This window comes from Peromyscus eremicus, chromosome 14 (assembly GCF_949786415.1).
Source record: "Peromyscus eremicus chromosome 14, PerEre_H2_v1, whole genome shotgun sequence".
NCBI classification, from domain to species: domain Eukaryota; kingdom Metazoa; phylum Chordata; class Mammalia; order Rodentia; family Cricetidae; genus Peromyscus; species Peromyscus eremicus.
In genome coordinates, this window is record NC_081430.1 from 47281269 (window position 1) to 47299038 (window position 17770).

At 48.2% G+C, this 17770-nt stretch overlaps 1 long non-coding RNA gene across 2 annotated transcripts; it reads left to right on the forward strand.

The window, feature by feature from the left end:
* The first annotated feature begins 11487 nt into the window (after nt 1–11487).
* On the forward strand, nt 11488–15165 carry LOC131924038 (uncharacterized). Of its 2 annotated transcripts, XR_009382761.1 has the most exons (3): nt 11585–12176; nt 12699–12754; nt 14769–15165. It is a non-coding gene; the product is annotated as an uncharacterized LOC131924038 (long non-coding RNA). The 2 variants fall into 2 exon arrangements; XR_009382760.1 differs by lacking the exon at nt 12699–12754 and having other exon boundaries at nt 11488–12176.
* The last annotated feature ends 2605 nt before the right edge of the window (nt 15166–17770 follow it).

Genomic DNA, 17770 nt, shown 5'->3' on the forward strand with positions numbered 1-17770 from the left:
AACAGGCATGCACACCAGCATTGTGTGCATTGGTCCTCCACAGGGAGGGTTTGGGAGGAATTATTTCAGAGTTCACCTTGTCCTGGTCCCTTGTTGCTCAAGCACGTTTCTGTTGGTGGTGTTCTCTTTCCTGGCCCTTTAGTGTGTGGACGTGGCTGAGCACACGGCCCTGCTGACTGACCGCTGTCAACACCCCAGCTTTCTGTTCATTTGCTACACATCTCCTGGGAAGGCAAAAATGTGTGCATGACATGTGCGTATATCTACACATCTCTATGGGCCTCTGTGTGTGTGTGTGTGTGTGTGTGTGTGTGTGTGTGTGTTTGCACGTGCGTGCATGTGTGTATATAGTCACTGGAGAACAAAACCAAAGAGAAATCATCTGAAGATCTATCTGACATAGCAAATTGTAGAACTTCTGCCTTTAGAGGTAATGTTTGTTCAATCTATAAGGGAAAAAAAAAGAGTGAGGGATACTAGGGCATTTCTGTCGATTATTAACATGCCCTGCTGGTTTCAGGGATTGTTTTGAGAGGAGAACATATTGCGAGAGGAAATTCCCATCTCGCCACCCTTTTCATCAGGCCTATTAAGCTAATGATTTTATTTTAACAATGGCTTTCCCCACAGCCAGTCTGTCTAGGGTATAGGCTGCCAGACATGGTTACTAAACACCCAGAGACTCAGGCAATTATAGAAAATGCTATTTTTAAGTTCTATTGTGTAGTCGCCTGGGCAGTGAGCTGGCTAATATCAGCTGCACAGATTCCAGAAACTTTTACTTCACCAGCGTGAAGCCTTGATTCATTCAGGTGCCTCTGGGAGCTTGTGCCTAGGACTGATCCAAAGTGGGATGCCAAATGGGGAGTCATCCTTCACATGGGCATGAGGTATGAGGCAATGAGGCACTCCTAACCTGAGGTGGGGCTCTCAGGTCTGAACAAAAATCAAGGTAGAGGACTGTGATGGTCGATTTTTATTGTCAACTTGACACTACGTGGAATGGCTTGGGAAGGGAGTCTAAAGGATCAGGTTGGCCTGTAAGCATGTCTGGAGGGAGGGGGCACCTTTCTGGACTGTCATTTAATGTGGGAAGACCCTTGTATTAGCTGCCTTTCTATTGCTGTGATATAATACCATGACCCAGGTGACCTATGGAAGAAAATGGTTATTGTGGCTGTGGTTCCAGAAGGTCAGAGTCCCTGAGTGGAAGTATGGCAGCAGGAACAGGAAGCAGAGGGCTCACATCTTGAACTGCAAGCCTGAATCAGAGAGAGCCAACTTGGAGTGGTGGCAGTCTTTGAAACCTCAAAGTCTGCCTCTTGTGACATACTTCCTCCAACAAGGCCACACCTCCCACACCGAGCCAAACAGTGCCATTAACTGGGGACCAGGTATTCCGACACCTGAGACTATAGGAGACACCTCATTCAAACCACCACAACCCAGCCCACTTGGGGTGACACCATTCCTTAGGCAGCAGGCCCTGGATCATAAGGGAGCAGAGAATGCTGAGCGCTGAGCGTGCACACAATCATTCTCACTCCACCTGCAACTGTGGATGTGATATGACCAGCGGTCTCAAGCCCCTGCTGCTGTGACTTTTCTGCAACAGTGGATTATAACCCGAAACTGTGAGCTGAAATAAACCCCTTCTCCTCTAAGCTGTGTTTTGTTAGGGTGTTTTGTTACAGCCACAGAAAAGAAACCAGAACAAGGTGCAGGTGTTAGCATGTTAGACACTTGACTTCACTAAATATTGTTTGCTGTGAGCCAACATGCCTTTGCCTGGTCCACACGAGTGCAATGACACTAAGTTTAAAGGTTCTACTTGAACCAGGTGACGGTTGATAATGGCCTTGCTCAAAATTTCAAAATAGGTAAGGTTATCCATTGGAGGCATCATCTCCCTTTAGGGAATCTTTTTCCTCTGGATCTTCTCCCCAGCACCTCAGCTTGCTACCTTCAAACATCACTCACCCCACCTCCAGCGTCCAAGCCCTCAAATACTCACAGTCCCTGCTGTCCCCTGATCCTCTTCCAGTTAAGCAAGGCTTTGCGGGTCTGTTTCTTCCTCTCTGTCCCCATCAACATTTGAATCTCTAGCCTACTCTTCTGGCCACCTGCTCTGGCTCCACTTATTCACAGATAGTGGGTGATTAAGGCCGGCTAGAGGCAAAAGCAAAGGGCACAAATTCAAAGAGGGGCAATCTAGTTAGAGGGAAGAAGTATGCGCTCTCCTCCCCGCACCCTAGGACTGGCGCCACCTGGTGACGATTCCAGGAACTGACCGTGGCTCCCAAAAGAGAATTTTAGCGATTCCCAATCGGAAGAGTCAGATCTGTCCTCCTCGGCCAGAGACCAGCACACAGCTTTACTCAGCAGGTCCAGTTTCACTCACATGGTCAAGGCAAAAACAGAGAGATGTGTTCCTGGAACTTATTCATACAGAACAATTCATAGAGAGTTGGGATTCTCCACTCAAATAAGGAACCTTCCAGTCCCCAAGCAGACAGCCAGCCCCAAGCACAGGTTCACGGGTGGACACATAAGTCAGCCCTCCCACCCACCATCTCACCTCCTGCCCTTCCTGTCCTCCGTAGAGAATCTTCTTCCCAGCTGAAATCTGGCAGCTGCACTCTGAATGTCACGTGGCTAAACACTGGTTATCATTATCAAAAAGATCGAATGCTTTTTTTTTTTTTTTTTTTACTTGCATGTATCATCACTCACAGATTTTAAGTCAATTTTTGGCAGATTTGACTGACGGGAAACCCAGAAGAACATAGATGGCCATTTTTAAAGAAAATAATGTTTCTGCTTCTATCTTCGTAAATGGACAGCTGTACGCTTTGCTCACTTTTTATCTTTTCTTTCCGTGTTTTTTTTTTTTTTTTTTTTTTTTTTACCTTTTCACTGGCATTTCTCGGACCAGACCATAACCTGGACTCCAGAGCTGACGCAGGCCAGGGCCTTTGCCAAGTGCTCACAAGACCCTTCCACGGGCCAGGGTGGCTATTAGGGACTCGGTTGCCATTTTTCTTTGACAGAGACAAAGCCAGCTGGATAATTCCTGACTGCCCTTCCCAAGGGCGGTGCCACACAGTTCTTTGTGTACCTGTGAGAATCGGCCTCCCAGTCAGACAGTAGTCCAGTAGACAGAGCCAGCTCTCTGGGAGGGAGGCAAGGGACCACAGGAGATCACGGCGGAGTAGCACCACCGACATTATTTGGATCTCGGGGACAGAATGCCTCCTCGTTTGATACAGTTGCTCCCCTGCCCCAGTGTGTTTACAAAACAACCCCTTTTGCCCCTTCTTGAGCAGGAGGATGTACTATGGTATTACCCATGTGAACCAGGAGAAAGAGTGCAGGCACTTTTGAATGCCGCTCCTCAGCTTGGCTTCAGCAAAGACCAGGGGCCTGGTCTCACAGCCAGCCACCCTGGCTTGGCTTGTTTGTTTTGTTTCTTTTTACTACAGGTTCTCATGCATTCCAGTCCAGCCTCAAACTCAATGTGTAGCTGAGAAACACTTAATCCACGCCCCCCCCCCCAGGAGGACGGGAATTATAGGTATATGTCACCACATCTTGCTCGGTGGCTTCATTCATGCTGTACCAACTGGGCTAATCTCCCCTATTCCACATATATTCCTTAGAGTCTACACAAGCCTGGCCGGGAACCTCCTGAAGCATCCTGGGCTCAAGGGTTGAACAGGAAAGCTGACTGAATCGCCCGGCTTGTGAGAAGGTAAAAGCCACAAGGGGAAGGATATTGTGTCTTTTCACACGGCATACATGTGGTAACCGCTAAAAGAAGGCTCTGTGCCCAGGCCAATCTCGGATGCTCTCCAGAGCAGTGATCCAGAGACTAACCAGTCACATGCTTGCTCCCCCTGACATAATGACCTCCAGGACCTGGTCTTCTCCGTGGCCCTCAGTAGTTCTAGCTGTCACTGCTGGAGCCCAGCAGTGACATCCTGTAGACTGACCCTGCCTCAGCCCAGTACCGACCGTGGGCTGTGCTTGACACATGAAGTCCTTGCACACATATTTGCTGAGTGAATGTACATTGAGTGAAGAATGCAGGCATGTTCTAACCACCTTTTGGTTCAGTAGAGCACCAGGGTGAGCCAGGCTCTGGCTGAAGAACTGGCTGTTCTGTAGAGGGGGAAGGCTGAGTGGAGACAGTTTGGTGGCACGCCAGGACTGGAGACAGCATCTCTCTCAAACTAGAGGATGCCGTGGCCCTTGCCAAGGTCCAGGTCACTCCCCCGCGCCCCCCCCCCCATCCCTAGATAAAGCTGAGGATGCACAGAATTGCTAACAGCCTGTTAATAACTGGGAACAGCTCATATTAACACCCTACCCGATTAGTTAAAGTTCACCCCATGAACATTGATGTAGGAAATCGGAAGGATGTTAGCCTCATCACCCCCCACCTTTTCTCTGCTTTTTCTTTTTTTTTTTTTTTTTTAAAAAAAGCACACATTCAGAAGTGTTTTAATGGCTGTTGAAGGAAATTATTGCTGCAGCAATCAGGGCTCTCTGTGGGAACTGCCTTCAGTAGTCCGTGGCCTCCCTCATCAGGCGGGAGGGACATTTGGATATTAAAATGCCACCGAGCTACATCTGCCAGACAGGCAGCCACTAGTCATCTCTTAAGGCAGCAGGGGACAGACCCCAGGTTCTGCCTCACCGAAACCTTCCTTAGACAGGCGGAGGCCAGATGGTGGTACTCCGGCACGGACGACCGTGCAAGAAAAACGAGGCGAAGAGCGGCTGGCATTCGGCCAGCGCAGACAGAACCACTGTCTCCTCCTCCGCCCCAGGTGAGCGCAAGTCTGCGCGCCTGGCTGCTGGCAGGCCCAATTTTCAGTCAAGTGGCGGCTGAGAGGGAGCCTGTGGCCTACTAGCTTGCCCGTACATTCAGAGCCTACAAATCCTTGGCTAAAGAAGAAACGAAGTGTTTGAGAATGGAGCAGCTGGGTGGGTAGGACGATCTTGACCCTCTCTCTCTCTCTTCTGTTTGACCATCTTTGGGACAATAGTCTATCTCTGGGCCTCTGCCTCCTCTGGAGTTTGGCTCCTGGGAGGGGAAGCCTGAGGTCGGAGGGTGGGAAGAGAGTGAAGCCAGGATGTTTATTTCCCATCTAGCTCCCTGTAGAGACTTCAGCAGTATTCCTGCTGGATGACCCCCTCTGCCAAGGCCCACGAGTGTGCCTTGGCATCTGCATTCTGGCCATTGTTCCCCTTCTCTGCTTGAAGCCTGGGGCAAGCGGCAGCCACTTCCTCTTCAGCTACCCCATCCCAAGCTAGGTTTTGTGTTCGGAGTCCTCACTCCGCTACACCTTTGGAAAGGATCTCTTTGTGTCTCCTCCAATCACCCAGCTTTCATATACCCCTCTTTTCCTGCGAGGCTGTGGCTGGCACACGGGCACAGGCAGATCTTGCTGGACCTCCTCAAGGACCTCCAGAATGCCTCAGGGCTGTGCTGACATTCTTCCTTTCTGAGGTCAATCAACAGGAATCTGTGGCTGTGCTTATCTGGCATACTTCCATCTCTCTTCTAAGTTTAGGCCTTGATTGCTGTGCCATGGGACCTCTCTCGTGGGACTCCCTGGAACCTGCCACAATACTCTCTCAGTTCTAGCTGTTTCACCAACTAAAATTTGCCCACCATCCTGTATGTGCCAGTGTGTGGGTACGGGTGTGAATTATGTACACACGTGTGTGTGAGTGTGTAGCCAAAGGACATCAGATGTCTTGCTTGATTGCTTTCTACTTTATCCCACTGAGTTGGGGAGTCTCTCACTGAAACTGAAGCTTACCACTTTTTTCCCCCAGGCTGACTGGCCAGCAAACTTCAGGGAACCTCCTGTTTCCTCCTCCAGTGCACGGGTATATACACACAGGCTCACACAGCCACACTCAGCTTTATACAGGGATGCAGGGGATCCGAACTCGGGTCTTCAAGTTTGTGCAACGAGGGCTCTTACCCACCATCTTCATCACTGTTCTTTTGCTGTGGAGGGACACCATGACCACTGCAATGCTTATAAAGGAAAACATTTCATTGGGGCTGGCTTACAGTTTCAGAGTTTAGTCCGTTGCCATCATGGCAGGGGCCGTGGCAGCGCGCAGGCAGACATGGTGCTGGAGAAGGAGCTGAGAGTTCTATATCCAGATCAGCAGGCAGCAGAAAGAGAGGGCACTGGGCCCGGGCTTGAGGGTTTGAAACCCCAAAGTCCACCCCAAGTGACACACGTCCTCCAACAAGATCACACCTACTCCAACAAGGCCACACCTCCTAATCCCTGTCAAGTAATGCCACTCCCTAAGTGCCTTCACATGTATAAGCCTATGGTGGCCATTTCTATTCAAACCACCACACCCCCTGAGCCACCTTCCCAGCCCTTCCCCATTCTTCTCATCAATACATGTTAACACAAGGTTTCAGATGTACCCCAGAACACAGGTTTACATGGATCCAAACCATTCTCTAAGACTGACCCTGTATCACATTGCCTGGCCTCAGATGCTCTCTAGAACCATGTAACAAGGTATCACGACCTCTTCACTCTTGCATTTTCCATATGGATGAGGCTGTCAACTTCTGCTGCATCTACAGAAGGATCCTGGCCCCTTTGGACCACAGATAAAGCAGCCTCTGTACACCTTGAATCGGTACTATCCCTTTCCTAGGCCACTGTTTTCTTCCCTTTAGGTATTTTTTATATAAGTGGTGATGAATGGATTTAAAAGCTTCCTGGGTTATAGTGCAATGGTATTTGTGCCTATTTTGTTGGAGAACTCCCAATTTTAGTCACTGGCAAATCTTCCTGTCTCACCCTGTGCTCCTACACAACTGTTTCTGAGTATAAAACCAGCACCAGCTGGTCTTACAGAGGACCTGGGTTCACCACAGGGCAGCTCACAACTCCAGTTCCAGGGAATCTGATGCCCTCTACTGGCCTCTGCAAGCATTGCATGCACATGGCATACTTACACATACAGAGATAAACACTTATACACATAAAGCAAAAATAAATAGAATCTTAAAATTGACCTCACACTGACGCTACCCTCTTGGTGCTCATTTACATGCTCCCTAACACTTTCTCCTCTTTTTTTTCTTTCTTTTTTTTTTTTTTTTGGTTTTATCTAGAGCACATCTCACCACCAGACCATAACCAATTAGACAATGAGATAATGCGTTAGTCTTCCTCTTCCCTCACTAGTGCAAAACAAATTCACAAGACCAAAGCCTTTCCCACCCTGTTCACCGTCTTAAACCCAGGTCCTAGAGTAACCTGGTACATAGCAAGTGCTCCACACACTGTTGGAAGAATGAGCAGTGAGGTTACAGGCACACGCTCTGGGAAGAGAGAAGGGGTGGAGGTCAAGGACAAGTGGCACCCTGAGTCCTTGCAGGAAGGACTACGGAAGGTACATGATTGGCACCTTGGCCTCCAATACAAATGTCCAACCTCCCCCGCCCCGGCAGCACACAAGCTGACTACTCTCTGGCCACACCTCTAAGTCACAGCTGCAGCTTCCTAAAGCAATTCTCTGGTGTGTGTGTCTCCTTTCCGCCTCCAACCGCAACCCCAATCGGTCTGAAGCAAGGCCACCATCTCCATGTCCTCCACTGCCCAGCAGAGCCCTGCTCGTACAGGACTGTGTCAATCTTCCCAATCTCCCCTGAGCCATTTGTCCACTCCCCCCACTCCACCCCGCTCCTCTTTGTGTATTTTTACGTGACAGTCAATAGAGGATGGACTTCAGGGCTATTATCAAAGCCGGGATTGCAACCTCTAACATTATAATCCATAGGGCAGAAAGGAGCATTAGTATATCCGGGATAAATTAATTCAGTGTATAAGTAAGCGCTTTGAAGCTGGGCACGTTGCTTGGCTTTTGAAGCTTAAGCCCTGTTTAGATTACTTGATTAAAGTGGGTCCAAAGCTTCAGCAATCAATATATTCTGCTTAAGAGCAGTGTTGCCACAGAGGCAGAGTCCATTGCATCCATGTTGCCTTGTGCTCTGGATAGCTTTGCAGAATATAATGCGATATTATAGGAGCCCAAAAGCAGAAGGAGGGGAGGAGTGGGGAGACAGAAGGGGAAGTCATTCAAGTCAGCACCCTGGGAAAGCTTGGGATGCAGGCTTGCAGGCTATGTGCATAAATAAGCCCTGAAAATGAGAAATTGGGGCAAATAAAGGTGGCCATCACTGCTTATAATGTCTTTGTGTGGACAGCACCTGGGGTTTTCTTGTCTATCTTGAGGGTGGATCCCTGGGTTGCAATGGAGGGAATCTGTTAAGTCCTAATAGTATGACATTTTTAGGAATACAGGTTGGCACTTCATCAAAGTCATTGTGATTAATGAGGAGGTTGACCTGCCGGGGCCCTAGAGGCGGGAGATGACAACATCCCTAATATAAGGGACAGTCAGGTGAGTCAGCTGCAGGGGACTGGAGAGGCATCCAGAATGACTAAGGAGAGAGAGGAAATAACCTGTCCAGCATGCCTACTGTGTGCTGGCCACCGCTCCAGGAACTCAGTGTGTTCATTTTGAGACACGGCCTCATGTAGCTCAACCTGGCATCAAACTTGCTATGTAGCCAATGATGAGCTTGGACTTGTGATCCTCCTGCCTGTGCCTCTCAAATGCTGGGATTGCAAGCAAGTGGTGCTGACATCCCAAGGACATTTGGAGAAAAAAAAAAAAAAAACACCTACAAGCAGGGAGGAGCTATGGCCTCTTGTCATCTGTCCACCGAGGCTGTTTGCATGCCAGCACATCCTGCCCTCACAGTTTGTGGCTGCTGATAGAGCTCAGGGGTTCCAGAGCCTCTGTTCCCTATTTAAGTTTCACACGAAATATTTTTATTTATGTTTCAACAATGACACAGCTCCATATGCCCATGAATCAGACCCAGGAGAGAGTCTGCAGACTCGCTCTCCAGAGGAGCTGAGCAGAACACGGCCTTGGAAACAGAGGACACACATTAAACTCAGGGAAGGACATGTGTCAGAAAACAGAGAAGGATATACACTGGAGTCAGGGAGCAGGCAGAGAACTCACTGAATTTTCTCAGCTTCTTAAGCAGGAGTCGGGGAAACCAACCAAGATTTCCCTGAAACTTCCCCTTAGCTTGTTCAGTGCTTTGGGAATGCTCATTTTGGCCCCATCGAATACCTGAATCCCCTTTCAAGGTTTGGAAAACTCACTACCTTTTTAAACAGTGTGTGCTACTGCTGCTTCTCACTCTGCAAGTGGACGCTGACACCTTTCCCAGCATCCCTTGCAGCTAGAACATGGCTACGTGACACAGATAAGCTGTATTTGCCAGAGGTACCCACCCAGACTTTGACTCTAGACCTAACGACATGAGAAAGCAATGCTGTAGGGCTGATGAGATAGTCTGGGTGTTAAAGGGCTTGCCCTGCAAGCGTGAGGACCTGAGTTCAAGCCCCACAATCTATCTTCAAGGACACAAACAAAGAGAGTAGACGTGGCATCAAAGCTTTAACAAAAGTGAATCACACAAGACCAAATAACTCGGAGACCAGGGCATGATTAGAAACCCAGGTGTATTTATTTATGTTTGCTTGTTTGTGAGACAGGATCTTAAGAAGCCCAGACCCTGAACTTGCTATGTACCCAAGGCTGTCTTTTTAAATTCTGATCCTCCTGCCTCCACCTGCCAAGTGTTAGGATTAGAGGTAGGCACATCATACCCGGTTTATGCTGTGCCGGGGATCAGACCCAGGGCTTTGTGCGTGCTGGGCAGGCACTCTACCAACTGAGCCACATCCCCATCTCCAGCCCCGCCCCCAACCCCAGGTGGTATCTTTATAAGGAACTAGAGCGCCCATCCACCCGCGCTGAGTTGTGAGCCCCTAACCACCTCCTAGGGTCTCTGCCCTGGTGACTTCCCAGAGCCCTTGGAATCCAGTCACATTGAGAACAGCTACACTGAAGACTTCCCAGTGATGGGAGCTGCAGATCCCTGTTTGCTCGGTGGAGTCGGTGTCTGTCACTTGTCAAGATTTCCAGCTAGTAGGGAATAGAACCACTAATGTTTTCTCCTTAAGAACCCATTTTTAAACATCTATTCAGTATGTGTGCATGTGCCGTGGCACACGTAGAGATCAGAGGACAACCTGCAGGAATTGGTTCTCTCCTTCCAACGTATTTGGGTCTGGGTGCCCAACTTAGGTCATCAGGCTCGGTGGCCCCGTTGTCTTTCTCTCTCTTCCTTTTGACAGCCATTTCGTGACTTGTTGTGATGTGCAGAGGATCATGTCAGGCCCCGGAGGTGCAATGATGAATGGGGTGCAGTCCCAGCCTTCAGAACCTATTGTCCCATGAGCTGGGGCTGGACAGATACCCCTGTTTCTGCCTGCTAGACTAGGAACCCTACACTCAGAGAAATTGGATGACTTCTCCAGGATCATGGATTCCCGTAGCAGAGCCAAGGCAAGAGCCCCACTGAAGGAGCTTCTGTGGAGAGCATTTCTTCCCCATTGGAGTCCGTGGCGGATGGGTCAGGGCAGAACTTAACCACATATCTTCGGGGTTGCCTCTACCCTTTGGGATTCAATAAAGTCTGAGAGAATAAATAGGTTCCAGAAAGGCTTCAAGGAGTTCAGAATAAGTTATTACAGGGTGAGTCCAAAAGGCTCACATCTCTAACCTTTAGAAATTGACTTCAGCAGAGGCAGCCACTGTGTTCTTCCCAGAAAGCATCTCTCCCTAGGACTGTCAGAAACAGAATAAAGGGACAGACCCAACTTTGTTCTGTTCTCATTTAGTGTGCCTTATATTTCAAAGGTTTGGGTCTCTACGACCCCCAAGAACCAGGAACGAAGTGCCTCAGAACTTATAATCAGGGGACTGAATCCCTCACAGGATAGAAAGGTTGGCAGGGGAGAAGATGATTCATTCTTGAGGTGAGTCAAAGAGGCACAGATATCCCCTACTCGGCCCTTTCTTAGCACTCGCTCCGGAGGAAACACCTATAGCTGGGATGAGGACAAAGCGGGAGGAGTCCCAGCACAAAGGCACACATCAAACTGGCCTGCCATCACCATGGTAACATCACCAGCTCTGTGAAACGGGGAAGAGGAAGCTGCTCCACTGCCATGTTCTGCCTCACCAACTAAGTGGTAGCCTCCAGATAAAAAGAAAAACTGGAGCCAGAGCGGTCCGAGTCCCCAGGCTCAATTCTGTCCTGAGGCCCCCTTGTTTCCTTAAGGGTCACTTAGAAGATTATCTTTTCTCCAAATTCCCCTGATTATCATCCCCCTGATGGAGGGTGTCCTTTCTACTTCCTCCTAGAAGTCAGCCGTCGTGACTTACATTTTAACCTTGGCCCTTCCTAGACTGTCCGAACTAGATGGAACCTCTGAGGTCTAGTCCACACTCCTCTCCCATTATCAAGAGGAAGGAAAGGATGCCTGGCATGTCTCACGATTTGCCAAGGTTCTGCATTGTGTCTGTGCAGAACCCATGCCTGGACCATAGCTTCCTGGCCTCTGCTTCATTGTGATCTGAACATTCTAGAACATATCCACCTCCCATGGTCACATTCCAGACCCAGTCCCAGTGGAGGGATGGGATATCTTTCCTCCTCCTAGTGTCCTTGAGGCAGGCAAGCTTAGAGGTATCTTAGCAACCTGGGGAGTCTACTTGACTCAGGCTACGCACTCACTCATCTCCTAACAATGCATCTAGAATCCCAGGACTCTGTATCGAGCTGCGTGTACACCCCACTTCAAACAGTGGGATAAGTCTCTTCCCCCTTAACGTATCCTCTGTCAATCACCCCCTAAAGAAAGATCTGTCCCATTTAACGGTTCCTGCCCATGTCAGTCAGCTGTCTGTTGTGAAACACAGAACCTGAGTTGGTCAAACTCATAAGGAAGAAAGGTTTGCCCTGGCTTACAGTTTCCGAAGCTTCAGTCCGTGCTCACTTGGCCTCACTGCTTTGGACCTGTGGCGGTAAGGAGTGGGCAGCCAGGAAAGTGTCAGAGGAAGAGAGCTGACATTCCCAACATCACAGCTGGAATGTCTCTAACAAACAAGGTCACCCAGCCATCAAAGCCATTCATCAAACAAGGCCATATGTTTTTGATTATTTCTGTCCTGGCTGGTGAAATGCAGTAAGTGGGGAGCGGGGATCAAGGGAAGGGATGTCCTGAGGGTCCTGTGAAAGGACCAGTTTAGAGACCGCTTGGGGGCCTACCAGTTTTAGGGACGTCCACCCTCTGGGGTGCTCTCTGCCTTTGCTGTCTGATTCAGTAAACACCAGCTTTCACCCGTTCTGAGTCTTCATTTCTTTCATCCCTGGGTGTTCAATTCTTTGTCAGTCTTTTGAGAAGACCCTGCACTCCTGGGCAACTGTTCCTCGGCCTGTTCCCACTCATGGCAGCATAACATTATGGGGGAATGTATGGAAGAGGAGGTGTAATAGCATCCTTGTGTCACAGAAGCAAAAGAAAAAGAACAAGTTGGGGTCCCTCCAGCTGTACAGCCCCAGTGATCTAACTCCCAGCACACCCCCTTCGAAAGGTTCCACATCTCCCCATAGGACTTCGGGACAGCACCCAGGCCTCTAGCATGTGGGCCCTCAGGAGATGCTGAAGATCTCAACAACACAATACTCCTGTTCTTCCCTTCCTCAGCCTCTAGCAGACACCAGTTCACTTTGTGCCATTGTGCACTGATTGATTCTGCACATGTGAGTGAGACCATTCATGTAACCATATTTGCCTGACTGCTATCCCTTAGCACATTTCTTAGGTTTGTTCATGTTATACCATGAATCATTTCATTGTTTTTTGTTGTTGTTGTTGTTGTTGTTTTTTATGGCTGAGTAATTGTCCTTTGCACATACATTTCACAGTTTGCTCTCTGTTCACTGGTGTTTCCATATTCTGGCTGTTTTGAATAGTGCTGCTGTGAGCATGAACACACACACACACACACACACACACACACACACACACACCATGCAACTTCATGCCGTTTGTGTATATGACTGTCTTAATTTTTTCTTTTTTTATTGCTGTGAAGAGACACCATGACCACAGCAACTCTAATAAAGAAAACATTTAATTGGGGTGGTTCACTTACAGTTTCAGAGGTTCAGTCCATTACCATCATGATGGGGAGCATGGTGGCGTGCAGGCAGATGTAGTACTGGAGCTGAGAGTTCTACATCTTGCAAGTCACAGGAAGTTGACTGGGTGGTATTCCAAGCATAGGAAACCTCAAAGCCTTCCCCCACAGTGACACACTTCCTCCAACAAGGCCATTACCACTCCAACAAAGCCACATCTCCTAATAATGCCACTCCTAATGATTTGATGTATATAAATCTAGGAACCATTTAGGAGAGAAAACATAATTTATCTGAGACTGGCTTACTTTGCTCAATCTGATTATCTCCAGTTCCACACATTTTCCTGAAAAGAACATAATCCAATCTTCTTTATGATTGAAAAAAGTCTACTGGGTGTGTGTACAATGTTCTCTTTATCCGTTCTGCTGTTGGACACCTAGGTTGGTCCTGTAACTCCTCTGCTGTGGTTAGTGCATCAATCATCACTGATGTGCAAGCATCTCTATGATGTGTTCCGTTGGACTCCATTGGCTGAATATCCAGGAGTGGTACAGCTGGGTCAGACGGCAGATCTAGCTTTAGTTTTTGACGCCCCTGGTGACTGGACTAGCTTACGTTCCACCAGCAGTGACCAAGTACCCTTCTGTGCATGTCCTCGCTCATGTTTGTCACCTGCTCTCTTCATGTATCTCCTCATTTAGTAGCCAAACAAGCTGAGACAGGGGGATTTTTCAAATTACTCATGAGTATATTGATGGTGAGAGAAGAAGCTAGGATTGGAGGGAGACCTCACATGAACAGTCTTTTCAAGAAGCAAGTATTGACTTCCTAGGTACCACTTAGAGGTTAGAGGGGACAGAGGCCCAAGATTGAAGACCCCAACAGGAGGGACTTGGGACACTATGAGAGTATCTAGACTTGTTTCCTTCTAGGGCTCCAAGTCTCATCTCAGATGTCCTTACATGTCAGGAATTCCTGCCTTCTGTTGAGTGCAAGTCTGTCCCCTGGCAAGGAAAGCACACAGGACCGTAAACACTTCAAAGCAGGAAGGCACCCAGGTAGCAGGCCCAAGGCCAACTCCCAGCAAGAGCTGGATCTTTGACTCCTCTTATAGCACCTGCCTGCAGGGAGGGGTGGCAGTTTGAATGTAATGGCTCCCGTAAGCTCAGAGGGATTGGCACTATCAAGTGTGGCTTTGTTGGAGTAGGTTTGGCCTTGTTGTGTATCACTATGGGGGTGGGTTTTGAGGTCTCCTTTGCTCAAGCTTCACTCAGTGTGACGCTCAGACCACTTCCTGTTGCCTGTGGGTCAAGATGTAAGAACTCACAGCTCCTTCTCCAGCACCATGTCTGCCTGCACACTGTCTTGCTTCCTACCATGATGATAATGAACAAAACCTCTGAACTGTAAGCGGGCTACCCCAATTGAATGTTTTCTTTATAAGAGTTGCCGCAATCATGGTATATATCACAGCAATAGAAACCCTAACTAAGACAGCAGGTGTCCCTGTTGTCAAAGCCCATAATCCTGGGAGGAGGGCAGGGGGTCTAACCCAATACTCATCACCTGTTCCTGTGCACTGACAAGAGCCTGCTGCTTCTCCTAACCCTTGATCTGCCTTCCACTCCAGCCTATTACCAGAGAGGACAGCGAGGCTGCAGATACCAGCACAATGGACAGCAAGCAGGCTCCTCACAGCCCTGGGATCTTATGCAGGTAAATGGAGAAGACAAGGCAGAAGTGGACCACATGCGAGAGCGGATTGAGCCAGCCTGACACACTCAGCAATGCCCCCCCTCCTCAGAATGGTTACCTTTCTTTCCAACGCAGTGGGAAAAGCTCTGTCCCCTTGGTGGGAGGTAAACCCCATAGCCATCACTAAGTCAAGCCTCCTCTAAAACTTAAGAAAATCTTCAGTGAAAACTAGTTTTGGATTCTCCAATACCCCTAAGACTGCTATTCTTTATGGGTACAGACCAATCCCTACTTATCTTTCACTTCCTAAAGTAAATATTTATCTAATTTAATTTGACTATCAAATTAGTTTTTTATAGTATTTAAAAGAAGGACATTTAGAAAGGACACTATTGAATCTGGAAAAATCAAGATGAATGAAGAAGCACAAGGAAGCATAGTATATGATTAGGAATGGATGTTATCAATGCTAGTCCAGGCACAGCAACTATGCTGTATGTGGTGAGTTTATTTCTGGTCCCTTTCCCTTGACAGACATTAATAGTCAACTGCTGATTTTCTTCCCATGGGAGACATTACAAGTCAATCAGAGAAGTCTTTCCAACCACCTAGATTCAGTTCTGGACTTCCAAAATGTCCTCCATGCAATGCCGTATTCTGGTGGAGCTGCCGTGTGAGCTAGGACCTAAGGCCATTCGGAATTTCTTGACGAGGAGGAAACTGGTGTCCTCAGAGTCCTTTCAAACGATCATTTGCAGGCCGGTCCCAGCAGTCAGGTCTTCTGAAGCTTGAGCTTCAACTCCCCACAGGGGTTTCCAAACTTGAGAGCCTTGTAGGGTGAAGACAGGGGCAGAGGGATGGACAATAACAGGTGCTAAGCTGTTGATGCTGAGAACACCAGGATGACTTTTGTTTACTTAAAAAAAAATCCTCTAGATGCATTCTCTAACACCATGTTGCAAACCTCGAACATACACAACCAAGTTTATTTTCAAGAGAAAAAAAAAAAGGAAGCACAAAATTCGCATCTGTTGTTTGGCTGTAGTATGTTTTCAAAAGCAATGGCTGGTTTCTGCCGAAAATTCCAAGCCATCTGAAAGCACACGGTAGAAAAATCAAAGCCTTCTGCAGTTCTACCTCCCGAAGATAACCTATGTGAACATTCTGGAGTACAGGTTTTATATCTCTAGAAGGCAGGTGCGCATGAGTGTGTGTGCACACACACACTTACATATTTTACTAAAATCAGTGTATATGTGTGCCTAGACACACATGCATGTTCCAAATCATGTAGATACACACATATCTTTATTTTTTGAGTCTTTCAGGCTGTGCTCAACACTGCCGAATATAGAGCTATGAAGGAGAGGCGGCTTCACATGTGTGCCAGGGAAGCAGGCATGGGCTGCCACCCAGACCTTTGACGTTGTTGGAATTCCCTTGGTAGAGCCATTGAGCCAGAATCACATCCTAACACATTACTGTTTTAGCCCCTCATAGCCATCACTTAACATTCACGGTTCCAGGATCCCCCTGGATACTAAAATCCACACATGCTCCAGTGTCTTACATAAAATAGCATAATATTTGCATAAAGCCTGTGTGAGCCCTCCATGGGCTCTGTATTATGATACCGAACTCAAGACAAGCACTTTGTGACTTGTAGACTGGGTAGATTGGGTACTAGTGACAAGGACAAGGTCTGGACGTGCTCAGGGCAGGTGTCATCTTATTTTTCAAATACTTGTGATCTGGTGGAGTCTGTGGACTTGGAGGCCAGGGATGTGAAGGCTGATCGCATCTCTGGCTGTATCCACATAGCCACCGCTGTGTATGTGTGCTGTGGTAAGGGGAACCCACGCCCTTTCACTGGCTGAAAGAAGTAGATGCTAGTTCAATGTTGTGTGTATTTATGTGGGAGTATGTATGTGTGGGTACAGATACACATGTGAGTGGAGGCCAGAGAGTCACACCAGGTGTCTTCCTCAACTGCTCTTCAACTTATTTTTAGAGACATGTTCTCTCTGAATGCTGAGCTCATCAATTTGGCTAATCAGCTGGCCAGTGGACTCCAAGGATCCTCGTGTGTCCGCCTCCCTAGCACTGCGATTGGTTAGCCAGAGCTGTGCCTGACTTTTCTTCCTGGGTTCTGGGGATCTGAACTCAGGTCTTTGTGCCTTCATGGCAAGCACACTACTGATAGGGTCATCTCCCTATCCCCGATTCCTACAACATTTTTAGATCTTTGTTAATGTGTATTCAAAGCCGAAAATGCATACTTCCAAGTCCCTTAGGAGATGGCCTCCTCCGCTGCCTCTCCTGGTGTTGCAACAGTAGGTCCAATATAAGGCTCCTCTGGAGAATTCTCATGACTACTTGCAGTAGCACAGACTGGTAACATGAAGAGTGAGTTGTTGGCCAGGGAGGTCCAAGAAGCTCCCCCAGACAACTCAGACTATTGCCATTACTTCTGGTTACTCACCAGAACTAGATGATAAGACACTATTTCTGAATACATACTGCATACTGTAGATGCAGGACACAGAGAAACCGAGCTGGGACTGGGCTGGAGGCTTTCTCTCTGCTGGCTAGCTTCCCTAGTGCTGGGAACTGCTATGCAGGCTGCTAGGGAGAAACATCATCAACCGTCTGGCTGAGCCGTGGACTGTGTGCTGTACTACTAACCTGCCAGGCAAGATACACCCACTGGCACATTAGCAGCATGACTGTCTAGGGTGAGTGACACATTGCTTTCTCACTGGACTTGAGGCCTGCGCCACAGGAGGGAATCCATACCTGCTACAGTGAAACTAGTCAAAAGTCCATGGCTGGGAAAGTTACGGGTCCTAGGGGAGGAGTCTCCCACTGATGTTTTACTAACTGGACATGGAGTCTAACTGTGATGTAGTGGGTAGCCATTCCAGCTTTGTTCTGGAA